General features: G+C 42.5%; 1 protein-coding gene across 1 annotated transcript in view; it reads left to right on the top strand.

Moving 5' to 3' along the window:
- LOC143974426 (FYN-binding protein 1-like) overlaps positions 1 to 16102 on the top strand; it is a 449689-nt gene that overhangs the window by 224587 nt on the left and 209000 nt on the right. The gene's annotated exons all lie outside the window — the stretch shown is intronic.

Below are 16102 nucleotides of genomic sequence, written 5' to 3'. Positions count from 1 at the left end.
ACCCACTGTCCTCACCCTGGTTGTGGGCGTAAGAGAATGGCAGGCTCTGATAAAGCTGCTCTGGTGGCCTCTCCTGGAGCAGCTTCCACAGTATCTCCTCTCTTCTCCTCCCGATGCTAGGCATCCACCAGGATCGCCTGACTTTTTGGCCAATCGGGAAACAGATTTTCATACCTTCCAGGTTTCATATGCTTCCCGATTGCCCGGGAGGCGGAACAGTGTTGCAACAGCGACACATCTGGGTGGGCTCCAGATACAATGCTTTGCGTCCCAAGTTCACCCTATTTTAAAGCCTATTAGAGCCTGTGGCTCTAATCCGGTTCTTTAGAAAAAAAAAAAACTTGGCTGCGCTAATTCATATGCAACACTCCACTCTTTTGCTGGTACTTTTCAGTTCTAATTGTAGTTAGCAACAGGCTGCTTTAGCACAACTCTAAAATAATTTCGGAAAGCAAGCTTTGCTGACCACCAACCCCCCCCCCCCCCCCCCCGCCCCAGGAAAGCACAAGTGAAATACTATGTATACATTTGCACTATAGCTTCATAACGGGGAAGATCTCACTGCCTCCATCTCAGTACCAGTAAGTATCCCTCCCTCCTCAGGTCATGATACAATGGTGTTGGTGAAAGCTGTTATTTGATCTTTGTAACGATACAATGTATACCTGTTCCATGGTCCTAATAAAGGAGTGTACAGCACTGTATACAGGAAATTCATGTACAATGATATTAGACTACCACAGAAAATACTTTCACACAAAAGCAGCAATTCAGATAAAGGGGCCCCGGTGTTGTAAAAGAGCAACAAAAGTGTCTAGATTAGCAGCCATGGTTGGGTAGTAGACACTATCTGTCGATCGTATTGTGTTAACAAGTTGTCATGCTGTCTGCAAATACTGGGTTTCAGGAGTTTTTGTCTTTTGCATAAAGCAACATTTTAAACCAAACACAAGATGTTACAAAGGTAAATGTACGCCTAATAAAATACAGTAAGGGCCGGTTCACACAGCGGGCGATGCGAGGCGACACGACTCGCCTCGCCTCGCTCCCGCAAGTCGCCCCCGTTCTGTACAATGGAACCGTTCTGAGAGGAGCGACTCGAGTCGCTCCGACTCAGAAAAAAGGTTCCTGTACTACTTTCGGGCGACCTCGGGGCGACTTGCATTGACTTCTATACAGAAGTCATTTGCAAGTCGCCGCCGAGGCCGCTGCAGGTCGCGGCGAGGCAAGTCGGAGTCGCCTCGCCTCGCCTGCAGTGTGAACCGGCCCTAAAGCCTTGAAATTGTGAACATAATTAGTTCCGGAAGTATGCTTTTAATACAAAGCACTTGTATATCAAAGCAAATTTCCCCATAACAAATTATGGAAAATTAGTTCATTCATTGCACAACTATTTATTCATAAATCCTTCAGTTTATAGTCCATATAAAAAGATTGTAGCATTGTGACCAGATTGTGTAACCATAAAATGTCCATCCACAAATGGCAGCCTCCACAAGGGGATTTGTGCCCCCCAATGGGGCGTGGAATTTATATAGATGGCTTACCTAATCATTTCTGTGGACGTTTTATATTTAGTTCACATGCTACCATCTAGTGACCTTTTGTGATAATGCACTTGTTTTCTCAAGTTTATTTTCCCTTATGTTATGACACACTTTCTTTTATATGTAATGCTCCACCCTTCTTCATGTTATTGTACTTCCTGTGTCATGGATCCAGCTACAAGCCACATGTAGCAGGGCACATGTATTCTGCATTGTAAGCTACAGACAATATCATCTATTGACTGCATAAATACTACAACCTATTCATCTGTTTGTATCCTGTCATCTTCTGTAACCTGATGTTCAGAATAAAATTATCTTGTGGATGGAATCGGTATTTGGTGAGTTAAAACTATCTCATGAGGATTGTCCCCAGTGATTATATCTTATACAGGCCAGGCATAGAGGTCTCACAAGGGATAGTCACTTCACAACAATCGGAGTCAGAATAGGATTAGAAGCAAAATCCAGCAGGAGCTACAGAGTATAAAAGAAAAGAGAGGTGTAGTAGTAGCAATATGGTTACATTTAATGAAGGTACAACATTTAGCAACTCACATGGTTGATGATTAAAACAGGCACATCTAAGTATGCAGCCATCCGGGATAAAGCTGTTCACATAGACCGCCCTCCATACTGCCAGCTCTATCTGCTGTCAGTCCAATCATGACTGGGAAAACTAACCTGCAGTAGAGCGATCTGAAGGTGAGGCTTAAAGCGCTCATGGAGCACAGTGTGGAAGGGATGACGTTGATGGCTGTGCGGAGGATGGTCTATGTGGACAGCTTTACCCCGGATGCCTGCATACTTAGAGGTGCCTCTTTTAATCGTTAACCATGTTAGTTGCTAAATGTTGTACTTTCATTAAATGTAACCATATCGCTACACTTAGAGGCACCTCTCTTCTCTTTTATACTCAGTTGTGACATGACACTACTCGCATATCGTTTATTTTAAAAATGTTGCTTGTCTTGCAAAACGCTCTCAAACCAAGTTACTCTCTAGCCAAAGTTTTACTGTATAACTAAAGGAAAAACTTTTTTGTTTAGTTTCAAACAACAGAGTGTAGAGTGATTAGAACACTTGTCAGTTTTTATTGTTGTTTGTGCCCCCATTAACGAGATTCATCCTCCCTATTTGTACATTTGTACCGTTTATAATTATTATTGAAAGTGAAAGTAAAAAAATCACAAATTTAGAGGGGGAATCTTCTAATGGGGACACTAGTTCTGGTGAGCTGGGGGTCCCCAAGGAATTTTCTTAATTTGCAGGAATTTCCCCTTACTTCCTGTTTGGCAATGGGACAGGAAGGGAAATATCCACCATGGGACAAAGATGGCGAAAAAAAAATCTGATGGGTTTTATCTCTCCCTTACTCTATCCAAAATTCAAAAAAAGTTTGCCTATAGTTCTACTTTAATTGTTGACTGCAATGCCTGATTAATCAGAAGATTATTTCTGTAGCTTTGTTGTTTGCTTCCTGGTCATGAAGTAGGGTTGCCACCTGATCCAAGCTTTTAAATCATGTCTGGTTTTTAGTCCGCCTGAAAACCTGACTCATTATTCAGAACAGACTGAGGCTTCCTATGTCGGACTGCGGCTTCCTGGAGAGAGGATCAGCCTGAAGGTGGCGATAGATAGCCGGCACTGCAGCACAGACTTCTAAGGAATGAAGGCAGTCTATCCTTCTTCCTCTATCCCCTTGTCATGTGACTTATATGACTGGAGAGAGGAAGGAGGAGCTGCCATATATACAGAGTGTGATCAGTGAGTACAGGGGGACAACTCTGATGTATGGAGGGACTCCTGATGTAAGGAGTTACTCTGATGGGGACACCTGATTAAGGAGGCACTGTTATGGGGACACCGGATGAGGGGGCACTGTGATGGGGACACCACAATAAAGAGGCACTGTGATGGGAACATCAGAATAAGGAGGCAGTGTGATGGGAACGCCAGAATAAGGAAGCAGTGTGACGGGGACACCTGATTAAGGAAGCAAAGTGATGGGGACACCAGAATAAGGAGGCACTGTGATGGGGATACCAGAATAAAAAGGCACTGTGATGGGGACATCTGGTTAAGGAGGCATTGTGATGATGGGGGCACCTGATCAAGGAGACCCTGTGATGGTAACACCAGAATGAGTAGGCACTGTAATGGGGACACCAGACTATAACGGGCACTGTGATGGGGAAACATAAATAAGGAGGCACTGTGATGGGGACACCTGAATAAAGAGGCACTGTAATGGGGACACCAGATTAAGGAAGCAGTGTGATGGGGACACCAGAATAAGGGAGCACTGTAATGGGGACACCAGATTAAGGAAGCAGTGTGATGGGGACACCAGAATAAGGGAGCACTGTGATGGGGCACCTAATTAGGAGGCACTGTGATGGGACACCTAATTAGGAGGCACTGTGATGGGGACACCAGAATAAGGAGGCACTCTGATGGGGGCACCAGAATAAGGATGCACTTTGATGGGGACAACAGAATAAGGAAGCACTGCGATGGGGACACCAGAATAAGGAGGCACTCTAACGGGGACACCTCATTAAGGAGGCACTGTGATGGGGACACCTAAATAAAGAGGCACTGTGATGGGAACACCAGATGTAAGTAGGGACTCTGGGGGCACCTGATGTAAGGAAACACACAGATGGGGACACCTGAAGTAAGGAAGCAGTCTGATATGGGCAACAGATGTAATGGAGTATTCTGATGGGGACAACTGATCTAAGGGGGCACTCTGATGGGGGCAACTGATCTAAGGGGGCACTCTGATGGGGACACCTTATGTAAGGTGATTTTATTTTATTTTACTTGAAATATGGATGTGATGTACCTACTTTTATGTTATATTAGAAAGCAATTTGGACCTCGGCTGGAAGAAAATTTTAGTGACCGAACAGCCATGAATTTTAACTAATCGCCCCTGCCCTAGGTAGACATTTGTGCGCTATAGAAACACATGCAATTTTGCACACATTCCTGCAATGCACAAAAACACACAAAGCCCTTTTGTAGGTGTGCAGTGGTGACATTAAGTCTTAGTAACACAACCACACACCTTTTGCGCTCATTCACCTGCAGCAAAATGTATGTCAAAAAACTGTCATGCGTTATGGTGCAGCACAGTTTTTAAAAAGGTTATACAGGTTTTAAATCTATTTGTATTACATTTTTTTTTTTTCGTTTTGTTATGTATACTCCAAAAAAATTTTGCCGCACACCGCTAAAGTGTTCGGGTTTGACTTCAAGAAAAGGTGGCAACCCTATCATGAGGGTTGCAATTAAAAATACAGTAACACAGCCTAACATACCTGAACCCTACTTGAAACCACAGACAAATCTGCATGTGGTTATTGAAGGCAGAATATGCTAAACTACTATAATCTGTTTTACAAGGAAATTGAAATCTTGTTTACATCTGAATGATGTAAATACTGTTATTGTAATATATATACTTTTTTTGGAATACATTTGGCAATGTTTCTCATAATAGCCTGGTACAAAAAGTTGAGGATTAGAGGTGACATAAGTATATGAGTACAGAACTGATTAAAAGACAACAAAGGACATAGGCTAGTTATACAAAATAAATTATACCATTGGGAACATTAGCAATGGTACACCACAAAGGATCAGTTTTCATAGCTAATAGAAAATTATGTTACTGTTAGTGTTGATGACAATGATGCAAAAATCAGCAGGACATGACATATCACGGAGAAATAATGACAAAATGGCATAATGGGTGGAAATGTTGTGTTATTACATGTAATTCCATTCACCTTGGTGAGGTAAATTGCAGTGCCGACTATAGTATTTAATGAATGTATTGCAATTTAAGGAAAATAAAGCAAATGTAGATTTGAATAACTGGCTGCCCAAGAGCACCTGTAAAAGAAACCTGAGATGCTAGGATAAAATAAATTAAACCAGTAACATTACCCCGCAATAAATCTCTTTTAAAACAAAATCTATGGTGCCATGTTTTAAGAGAATTGTAAGATGGGCCTCATTTAGTCTGGCCATAGGCTGGCAGAGTCTTTCCAAAAATGATGGGATTGGAGATATTTGCCTGAGCATTTTATGCATTGTGCAACTCCCTTAATGAGGAAAAACAGTGCACACCCTGTCTGACAATTTTGACCCTCTTTTAGTGAGTGAGATGAAGAAAGGGCTTTACCACGTGAGCTAAAATTGGCCATGGCTGAGTAAATAACACTAACACAGTTGTACAAATTGGTCTCTATATAAATATACAGTATATATGACTATGCACAAAGAGAACATATGTTTTTACAATAAGCAACCTTTCTTCTAGTTCTTTTTGACTTTATAACTTAATAGAATGTACAACTTTGTGCCAGGACTCCCTTCCTTTTTAATTCAATTTCTGTTTGGCAGAACCGATTTCCAATTTATACAAAACCATTTCCCTAAGTGTGCATACATATTTGGTATTTCTGCATATTTGACAAATACTTCAGTTCTATCTTTGAGGCTTTTTAAATGCTTAACATTCCTATTATCCAAATCATCTGTTAATCTTCAGCATGAACCATATGAGTGAGCAAACAGATCTGTCCATACTACTTTCACTACTGTAGATAGTGATGTCTAAAAGCAAGTTGCTATTTTTTCCATAATTCCTAGCTTCATGGGATGGTGGTGGCCTAAAAACTGTTTGCTATTCTCTCCATAATCATTAACATCCCACCTGACACAGAAAATAACTTGCCTCACTTCTACAGCAAGGGAGAAGTGCTCGAGCAGCGCTTTATATAAAAATTCAGCACAGAGGCACAGTATACAAATTTATGTGTTGTTTAGAGTGACAGAAAGGGAGAAGACGATGCCATGCCTCTTGTGAGGCACGCAAAATTGATTCACTTCCAGTATGGCATCGTCCCCCCCCCCCCCCCACTTTATCTCTTTAGCTTATGAGTGGTGGTGTTCAGCAGAATGGCACTAGCAACATCTGTTCTCATTATTTTAGGCAGCACAGTGGCTAAGTAGTTGGCACTTTTGCCTAGCAGCACTAGGGTCGTTGGTTCCAATCCCAACTACGGCACTACCTGTCTGGAGTTTGCATGTTCTCCCTGTGCCTGCGTAGGTTTCCTCCGTGTGCTCCACATGCTGGTAGGTTAATTGGTTCCTATTTAAATTGGCCCTTGTATGTGTGTGTATGTGAGTTAGGGACCTTAGATTGTAAGTTCCTTGAGGACAGGGACTGATGTGAATGTACAATATAAATGTAAAGCACTGTGTAAAATTGATGGCACTATATAAGTACCTGTAAAAAATAAATATTTTAGCCAATTTCCAATAAGCCTATTCCTTCAAATCAAACTCAGATTGTCAACTGCATGGCTCATCTTCTCAGGAAGATTGCTTTGAGGGTTTAGCCAGTTGCCACATGGAGTTGGGTCCTCTTCTAAGTATCATAAGATGTTAATAGCAATTGACAAGCAGATCAAGATTTTTCCCATAGACCAACTCTTTTGTGCTGCTTCCACCTCAACAATTGCCATGTCCCATTTCACAGCAATAAAAAGCACAACTGTGAGCTTTAGCAATATGCCCTCCAATTAATTAATTGAATGAGTAAGCAAAAATATTCCAGCTGGGTTCACACTATTGCGAATTCACATGACAGGAGAGTGTGACCGGCTCTCAATGGAGCCAGTTCACACATCTCTGGGGCGGCCGCGGAGCACACTACAGAAGAGTCCTATGCATTTTTGGCTCAATTTCAGCCAAAAATTTGGACGTCATTTGGGCCTGAAACAGGGAATAGGGACTCACCGGACCCCTTGCTGTGAGCTGCGCCGCACACAGTGTGAACTCAGCCTTCAAGTGGAGAAGAGCTCAGCTACATGACCTGTAAACATCATGTGACCTGGCTTTCTCCTATCAAGAAGTGCTTTCTGTAGCATTATTTCTGCATTATACAAATTAAATATAATTCAACATAACATGCAGTCACAGTATGCAGTAAAAAACTAAGCCAAAGAAAATTCCCAGCTCAACTCGCCAACTAGTCTGCCACCAACTGAATTATCCCATTGAATGGTTTGCGTTAAAAACAGGGGTTTAGTTAGCACATATTTGCAAATACATGTGTAAGATGCAGAGCCACGTCATGGCACCCTGATATTTCTTCAGTCCCAAGTCTTGTAAATTTATCTCCACAGTGGAAGCACATGCATTCTAATGAATAGATAGAGGGCAGGTGAGCTGGTATGCAGTAAACACTGTGGTGTCCAGCAGAGGGTGTAATCCACTGTCTTATGGACTTATGTCAGTACCTGGGACCCTGTTGGTGGTACTGTTGTTCCTGGAGTTGAAGAGTGCAGTTCGGGTGGCCATCAGCAGTTGTTTCCCAGAAGCCAGCTTATCCAAGTAATTAGGCTGCACCTGACCTGCAACTGCACCTTGGAGTTATTTATTTCCATCCTCAACTAAAGTCCAGCAGGTCAGTGTTCTTCCTTTGAGCTATGTCCCTGCCTGATCTTGTGCCTTGTCCCTGTACCTGACCCTGCACCTTTTCTGTTACTTGTTTCCAGTACCCTGCTCCCTGCATTCAGTACTCCGTAACCTGACCTGCTCCCCTTGTTTCCTGTTTCATTGCTTACCTTGACCTGCTCATATGTGGTCACTCCATTGTGTTTCTCTCTCTGCTTAAGTTTCCTCTGTTTAAATTTTTGGGTTCTATCTGTTGGATCTTCATGCATGGTAGGTTCCTTTGCACCAAGGGTAAGTAACCTTTGAGAGGTGGAGATCTAACTGAACAACATGAAAAACATCAAAGATCACCAGAGTTGGGCACCCTTTATTTTAAGAATTTAACTAGCAAGGACTAACTAAATAGTAAGGACAATTTAAAAAAAATATAATAAAACAAATGTATCTGTGAAAATATAAACTTACCAGTGGACAGTGTCAGTATTGCAGTGGATGATATCAGTAGGGTAGTGTATAGTGTCAGTAGTTTTTTTTATTCTTTTTTTATTTATTTTTACAATTTTTTATTTTTTTGAGCAGCCCTGTTGGAGGGCTTTGGTGAAATATCAGGGGTCCAAACAGACCTGATGTCTCATTTTTGAGACAGAGAAAAGAGATTGGGGACACATTCCCCAATCTCTATCTGTGCAGATTCAACTGCACCAACTGAATGAACAGGAATAACTATTTCCCTGTCAGAGCCGTTTTTGCATTTTTTGTGTATCGCTACCCCCTGGAGGAGCCGCTTAAGTATATTTGGTTCCGTACTATGCCTCTCAACCCCAAGAACAGTCCCAACTCCTCTGGCACACCTAATTTGCAGTATTAGTGCAAAACACAGCAGTAGAAGAGAAGTACAACTGTGGTAAATCAGAAGGTATGTTTACTAATAAGATAAAGGCACTTAAGGGTGAGCAACATGAACTTTTATAGTGTAAAATGGTATCCCTTATAAGAACGTAATCAATAATCAAATGGCAATTAGATACCAAATAGTGAACATTTAACAGTAAGAACTATAATCTCTGTGCTCAACTAAGTGCATTCAATACCTATGTGAACAAAGTACAGGAGAGCAGAAGAATGAGTGTCAGACCCCTCTCTACTGCTCCGCCACACATAAATGCAGAACAGTAAATAACAAGTGCTCTTACAGAGAATTCTTGGTGAATTATAGCTCTATGAGCTTCAGTAAAACAAATCCCGGAAGTGGGGAGGGAGGTAAAAGTAGTCCTGTATTGCTGTATGGCAGTTTGGTTGTTCTTCATCTAGCCCTTGATGTTTAATTGCATGCAAGGAGATTTTGGATGGTAAAGCATCTGACTCAATAAGTTGTGAATAAACAGCAAACAATCTTCCGGTGTAAGTTAAACTGTAACTGGATTCACAGTGATCACTGACTGAAAGATGTTACTTTTTGTGGAAATACAAGCAACAGCAGAGCAATGTAAAGCAAAGATGTCTGTATATAGTGTCTATGATGTTTGGTCTAGATCCTTGGAACTAAAGATGATACGGAGTGTCGGAGACAATGGTGTCTATATACAGTGTCTATAAGATTGGGCTGTGTGGCAGCACGCAGGTAAAGTCACCTGGTTGTATCCAGGATGGGAAATATGTGTGCCCTAGATTCAGGCTTTATGCAGACTTGTACAACTAGAGGGGAAGAGTTAATGAGCCCAGCTGAAGTAAGTGGGCTCATTAAGACCTCTACAAAAAACCCCAGCATGCTTAGGGAGATGCACCATCCTGGAACCAGTTTTGTGTTGTATAGACTGGGGAGTGTGATATCTGTTCTGTGCGGTGAGTTAACGCCTGTGTGGCAAACCTCTACAACAGAGACAGGGACTTGTGCAGCACAAGGCTGCACTCAGTTGTTAGACAGGGAATCTAAGTGTGTAGTTAGAGGTCAAGCTGACCAGGATTTATTTTCATGTTTTATTTTTGTTTGGCTGTTATATGTATCACTGCATGTAGCATAAATAAACTGCATCTTTTGTTTTTTGCACCTACAACGCTGTCTGCTGTGCCTGATTTTGTGTTGTGAACCCATCCAGGGGGTCACACACACCCGCTGCCGAGCTAACCCCTCACAGTTGTTGCCCGCTCACCACACTGCAGCAAGAGATGGTGATGATGATGGTCACTCAGGAACGTGGCTCAGGGAAGGACATGTGGCTTCTGCTGCACCATGCCACGGCTCACCTGAATCTGATACCACTGCAGGATGATTGGGATAGAAATGGCCTCCTGGCACCTGGCACCGGATAGCTAAGGGGAGCTGTTCACAGATGAGACTCCAGATATCCTATAATTCTGCTAGTGCAGGCAGCGACTCAACTGCTGCTCACACTATAACAGAATCCATGCATACAGATCCACGCTAGGTCCTAAGAGAGTGATCTAGGCCTCAACCAGCCTTTTTATATACTCTCCCAGCAGTCTGGAGGGAAACAGTCTCATAGCAGCAATGTTGCAGAGTGTCTTCTGATACTGCAGTAAGATAGCCAGCTCCCTGCTACATTTGAACACATGCTTAAAAAATAATTTTAACTTCTCTCTTCACCTTACCTCCCTCTTTTTTCCTGATCTCAGAGGGTAAAGTAAGTATAACTAATCCTTTCCACTTATGAAGGTGCTTAACTGGTTATCTATTAACGTCCAGGGCCTGAGCTCACTGCAGAAGCGAGTCAAAGTATTTTGCTATCTTAGGAAACACAAGGTTCACGTTGCCTGCTTGCGGGAAACTCACATATCAGCTACTTCTCATCCCAAATACTATGATGCTTGCTACCCTCTTGTGTCTCAGGCAAATGGCCCTACCAAACAATGAGAGATCCTACTTGCCTTTCACAAAACCACCCCTTTCACTTGCAAAAAACAAATTGTTGACCCTAACCCTAACTGCTTCAAGGTCTGCTTCAGGATACCGAAGTCACAATTTTGACATATTATGCACCTAATATAAACCCGGGCCCTTTCCTTCCCCATGTTTGCTCACTCTTGGCAGCCCAATGGGCTGATATGTTGTTGCTGGCTGGAGACTCTTATTTGGTTTTGAACCCCAAACTAGATAAATACCCAGCTGATGCTGCCGCCCCATCTGCGGCTGCAAAAAGATTCCAACAAGCTCTTGGTGATCATGATTTGGTTGGTCTCTGGAGGGAACAACATCCTTTAGGAAAAGACTTTACGCAATACTCTCATCCTCATCAGTCTCAATCCAGAATTGACCATGTTTTTATGCAATGTAAACACCTTCTCCTAGTGCTCTTAGTGGACATTTTAACTATGCCATGGACAAATCACGACCCAGTTATAGTCACCTGTCGGTCTTTACTTTGCAGACCACAACACTCCCCATGGGTCATGAATGACTCATTACTGTCTATTAAGGAGATACAAACTATCCTCCTGCAAAAATCTGAGGATTATTTTGAGCTCAATACAGGGTCAGTTTCATCTCCTGTTACCCTATGGGAGGCTTACAAGTCGGTCCTACGAGGCCATATTATACAAATAGCAGCGAGACATAAGAGAGAACGTTTACAAAAACACCAACTGGAAGCTAGTAGATCGAGCTTGTATTGAACTAGATCTTTGCCTGATGGATTTGGCGGAACGGACACTTCATGGACTCTGCAAAACTGGTAAGCCAGGGCTAATAAGCCTGATACCATGTTGGCAAGGCTTCTTCGAACCTTCGCCCTAAAACATTCTCCTATCACCTTGAGAACTCAATATAATGTTTTCACTAGCAACCCTGTTCAGGTGTTGGAGGAATTCCGTTATTGTCTCAACTCTCTGTATGCTTCATCTGCCCAGGCAAGTGACCAAGACAGCTAATTTCTTAGAAGACTTATATCTCCAAAAACCCTCCCCGGCCCACAGAAAACTTACAGATAATCCTTTTTCAGAATCGAAAATCCTACAGTGCATCAAGGACCTAAAATTAGGCAAAAGACCTGTCTCTGACGGCTACTCTGCTCTCTTTTATAAAAAGTTTGCAAGAGTCATCACCACCACACCTTAGCAACCTTGTATAATGCGGTTCAAGGGGGAGATACCTTTCCTTCTTCCCTCCTGACTGCAAACATTGTCATGATCCCCAAACGAGATAATGACCTACACACTTGGGCAAACTATCGACCAATGTCCTTGTTCAATATAGATCTGAAAATCTTCACAAAAATTCTGGCAAACAGGTTGAATTCTTTTCTAGCTCGTCTCATCAAAAAAAAAACAGTTGGGCTTTGTCCTGAAACGCCAAGCAGGAGGTGCCATCCATCGAATTCTGCAACTACTCCACATAGCTAAAGGCAGATCTTTAGAGATGATGTTTTGGCATTATATAGCCTTTGACACTCTCTCATAGCCTTACTTGACTGCGGTCCTCTGTCATTATGGTTTTGGCCCTTTTTTAATGCAGTGGATGGCGGCTTTATATAGTACACCTAAAGCTAAAATTAGGTACCACGGATTTGAGTCCTCCATCTTCCCAATATACAGGGGCACTAGGCAGGTCTGCCCTCTTTCACCGCTGTTGTTTATCCTAGCCATGGAGCCTCTGGCGGAGGCAATTTGCAGCAGTCCAGATGTGAGAAGAGTGGATGTTGCAGGAACCGCCCATAAGATCTCCTTGTTTGCAGATGACATTTTACTGTCTCTGACTTCCCTTCGCCTCTCTTTACCCAACTTGTGGAGGCTCTAAATTATTTTACTTATCTCTCCGGGCTTTATGTTAATCCTGTCAAATCTAGGGTGCTGTCAGTGTCCCTTACATTGCAGACTCAAGATGCCTTGGGGCAATCCTTCCCATGTTTGGGGATTTGGCTAACCCCCACATATGAAGGGCTTTATCAAGCTAATTTTCCACCTCTATTCAAAACACTATCAAACCTACTATTGTCCTGCAATCACCTTCCACTATCTTGGTTTGGCAGGATTAATGCAGTTCGGATGACCTATCTACCAAAACTACTATATACCTTCCAGGTCCTACCGATTCATGTACCTCTACGCATACTCCGATCCGACATTAGTACAATTTATTTGGGGTTCTTCCCCTTCACATGTCAATAAACAAATCCTATTTATTCACAGGATAAATGGTAGCCTCTCAGTTCCCAATCTCCATGCTTATTACATTGCAGCTAATCTAGTGTCTATCTCCTACATGCATAAGACCCACCACCTTCCCTTATGGGCCACCATAGACTTGATAGATTCACACCCTATACCATTGTCTTCCTTGCCTTGGCTTCCTCCTGCCCAAAATATATAAGCCCTTATTTGTCCCACACGCTCTGCCTTTGGGATTCAATTAAATACTCAGCAGGTCTGATCTCACCACATCTACCTCTCTTACGCTTCTTAAATTGCCCTTTATTTCCCCTTCACATGGACAATCCTGCCCAGTTTGGATGGTGGACAGATAACAGGTTTTCAGACGTTCACTCTTTACTAACCCCAGTTAGAATCATAACCTTCATAACCTTTGACATCCTTTGTTCCTCACAGGAACTACCGCTGTGGGAACATTGTCGATATTTTCAACGCCATCACACGACACCTTACCTTCTTTCAGCCTTGGAGAGCATTTGTAGGTTGTACCCGCATTCCATAGGTATTATCTCCTTGATATACTCTATAATTATATCCTCTAGGAAACCTCCAATGCGCCCTTTCCAACAACAGTGGGAACGTGAACTATCGGTGGAGCTGGAACCGGCAGATTGGCAGAATATGCTCCAAGTTGCTTCTAAGAGCTCCAGAAAGATATTCACTCTAGAAAATGCCTATAAGGTAATTTATCAATGGTATTATATGCCTGCACGCATGGCATGAATAATTCCCCAATATTCGCCAAACCTGTTTTCGCATATGTTCCCAGCCGGGGACGATGTCTCATATCTGATGGTTCTAACCCCAGGGCGACTAGACTTTGGATCCGGGTTTACGTACTTTTTACTTCACTCAAATGTAAAGAGGAGCCCCTATGAAGCTCTTCTATTCAAATCTATGGAATCCTTATTATGAGTAGAATGTATGCTGGCAACGCACCTCTTTGTCGCAACTAAATTACCTATAGCGAAAGCATGGAAACCTTCTGCACTCAGTTTAGATAGCTGTAAAACATTGCATGAACAATATTATGGCCAATGAAAAGTTAACAGCTGAACTTTCTGATTCCCACGACCAGTTTCTCCGAGTCTGGCAACTTTGGATATCCTATGCTCACTTATCACGCTTTGACCAAACACTACTGATGCTATGATACTTTTAGAAACATTGCGCTCTGAGACCACCGTATCTAATTTTTCTCCTTACATTACTTTCTCTCTACAACATTCTCACCCTTCTTCTCTTTAGCTGAAGAAGTCCCCCTTACACTGTATCTCTCTATACACCATAACAGACTGACAGCCATACGGCTTAGCAGCTGGAAATGGATAATAATTCAGTGTCACTCTCTATAGTTTTGAGGCTCTGTCGCCTCTAAAAAAAAATTCTTGTTTTTTTTACAGATTTTTATACTTTTTTTTTTTTTGTTCGAAGAACACTTGAACGTTAACTTTGGATTTGAACCCTGTGTTATGTCTTATGTATTAAAGAAAATGGGGGTTGGTGCTGTGTTGTTCAAATGAAAACCAAATAAAAGAACAATGTGCTGCTAAAGGTAGCAGCACACATGCAAATGAGTGAATAAACAAAAAGACATTAATAATGCAAACGCTATCCATGGTGAATAATAAAGTGACAGTTTTCAAAGTGCAAGGTGCAAAATCCAATTAGTATATATTAAAACACTGCAATAATTCTTCTATATACAAAATTCTGTGCAAAAATTAGCTGTGCAAATATGCAAAGTAAACTGTGCAAAACCAGCAAATGTCTTCCTGTGCAAAGTGCAAATAGACTGTGCAAAAACAGCAATACAGTCCTTTCTTCTCTGTGCAAAGAACATCAGTGCAGACAAAGGTGTTGACCAGGGGCGTTGCTAGGTCTTCAAAAGATCTGGGGCTAGAGCCCATAGCTGCAGTCACCAACCTTTTTGAGGGGGGAAGGAGGGGCAGTGGTAAGTAATTTTTCAGGGGCGATGGCTGGTGTTGGTGCTTCTATCTTCATTGCACCATGGTTGATATGATGTCAGGGTGATTGAAGTACATTATTTCTATTGCTACATTCTAATATATAATGAAGTGGTTGAACTCACCATACTGCAGAATTAGTTGGAGCCCTGGGCGTGTCACTTGCCACATCTCCTGTCACCAGATGCAGTGTGCCACTTGCCACTGTCACCAGATGCAGCGTGTTACTTGCCACTGTCACCTGTCACTAAATGTGGATTGTCACTCGCCATATCGCCTGCCACCAGATGTGGATTGTCACTTGCCACTTTCACCTGGAAGCAGATGTGGATTGTCTCTTACCACGTCACCTGCCACCATTTGCAGATTGCCATTTGCCACGTCTCCTGTCACCATTTGCAGATTGTCACCTGCCACGTCTCCTACCACCATTTGCAGATTGTCACTTTCCACGTCTCCTGCCACCATTTGCAGACTGTCACTTTCCACATCTCTTGCCACCATTTGCAGATTGCTACTTGCCACGTCACCTGCCACCATTTGCAGATTGTCACTTGCCACGTGTCGTGGCTCCATTTGCAGATTGCCACAGATTGCAGCTATTGCACCTGCAGGGGTCTAATGAGAAAACCTGCAGGGTCTGCATCCCTTTTAGATGTGATTTCCCTTTGAGAGTATCTCACCAAAGATTACATTTTTGTTGCAGGGGATGCTCAAAATCTGATTTGTATATTAGTGCAGACTTCTGGGAAAATCAGTAAGCCAATCACACAAGCAGGAAATTACATTTCTGGGGGGGGGGGGGGGGGGTGTTATTCTGTACACCATCTGCGTATTCATGTCTCCAGGTAGCCATATTGCATTTTACAGAAAATTACAGCGCTGCAGATTGAAAAGGAAAGGTTAATGTAAATAGCATTCAATTACAATATGACTTGTGTCGCA

This window comes from Lithobates pipiens, unplaced genomic scaffold (assembly GCF_037356315.1).
Source record: "Lithobates pipiens isolate NorthernLeopardFrog02 unplaced genomic scaffold, aLitPip1_a1.2 Scaffold_13, whole genome shotgun sequence".
In the NCBI taxonomy this organism is placed as follows: domain Eukaryota; kingdom Metazoa; phylum Chordata; class Amphibia; order Anura; family Ranidae; genus Lithobates; species Lithobates pipiens.
This window is presented reverse-complemented; position numbering and strand designations above follow the sequence as displayed.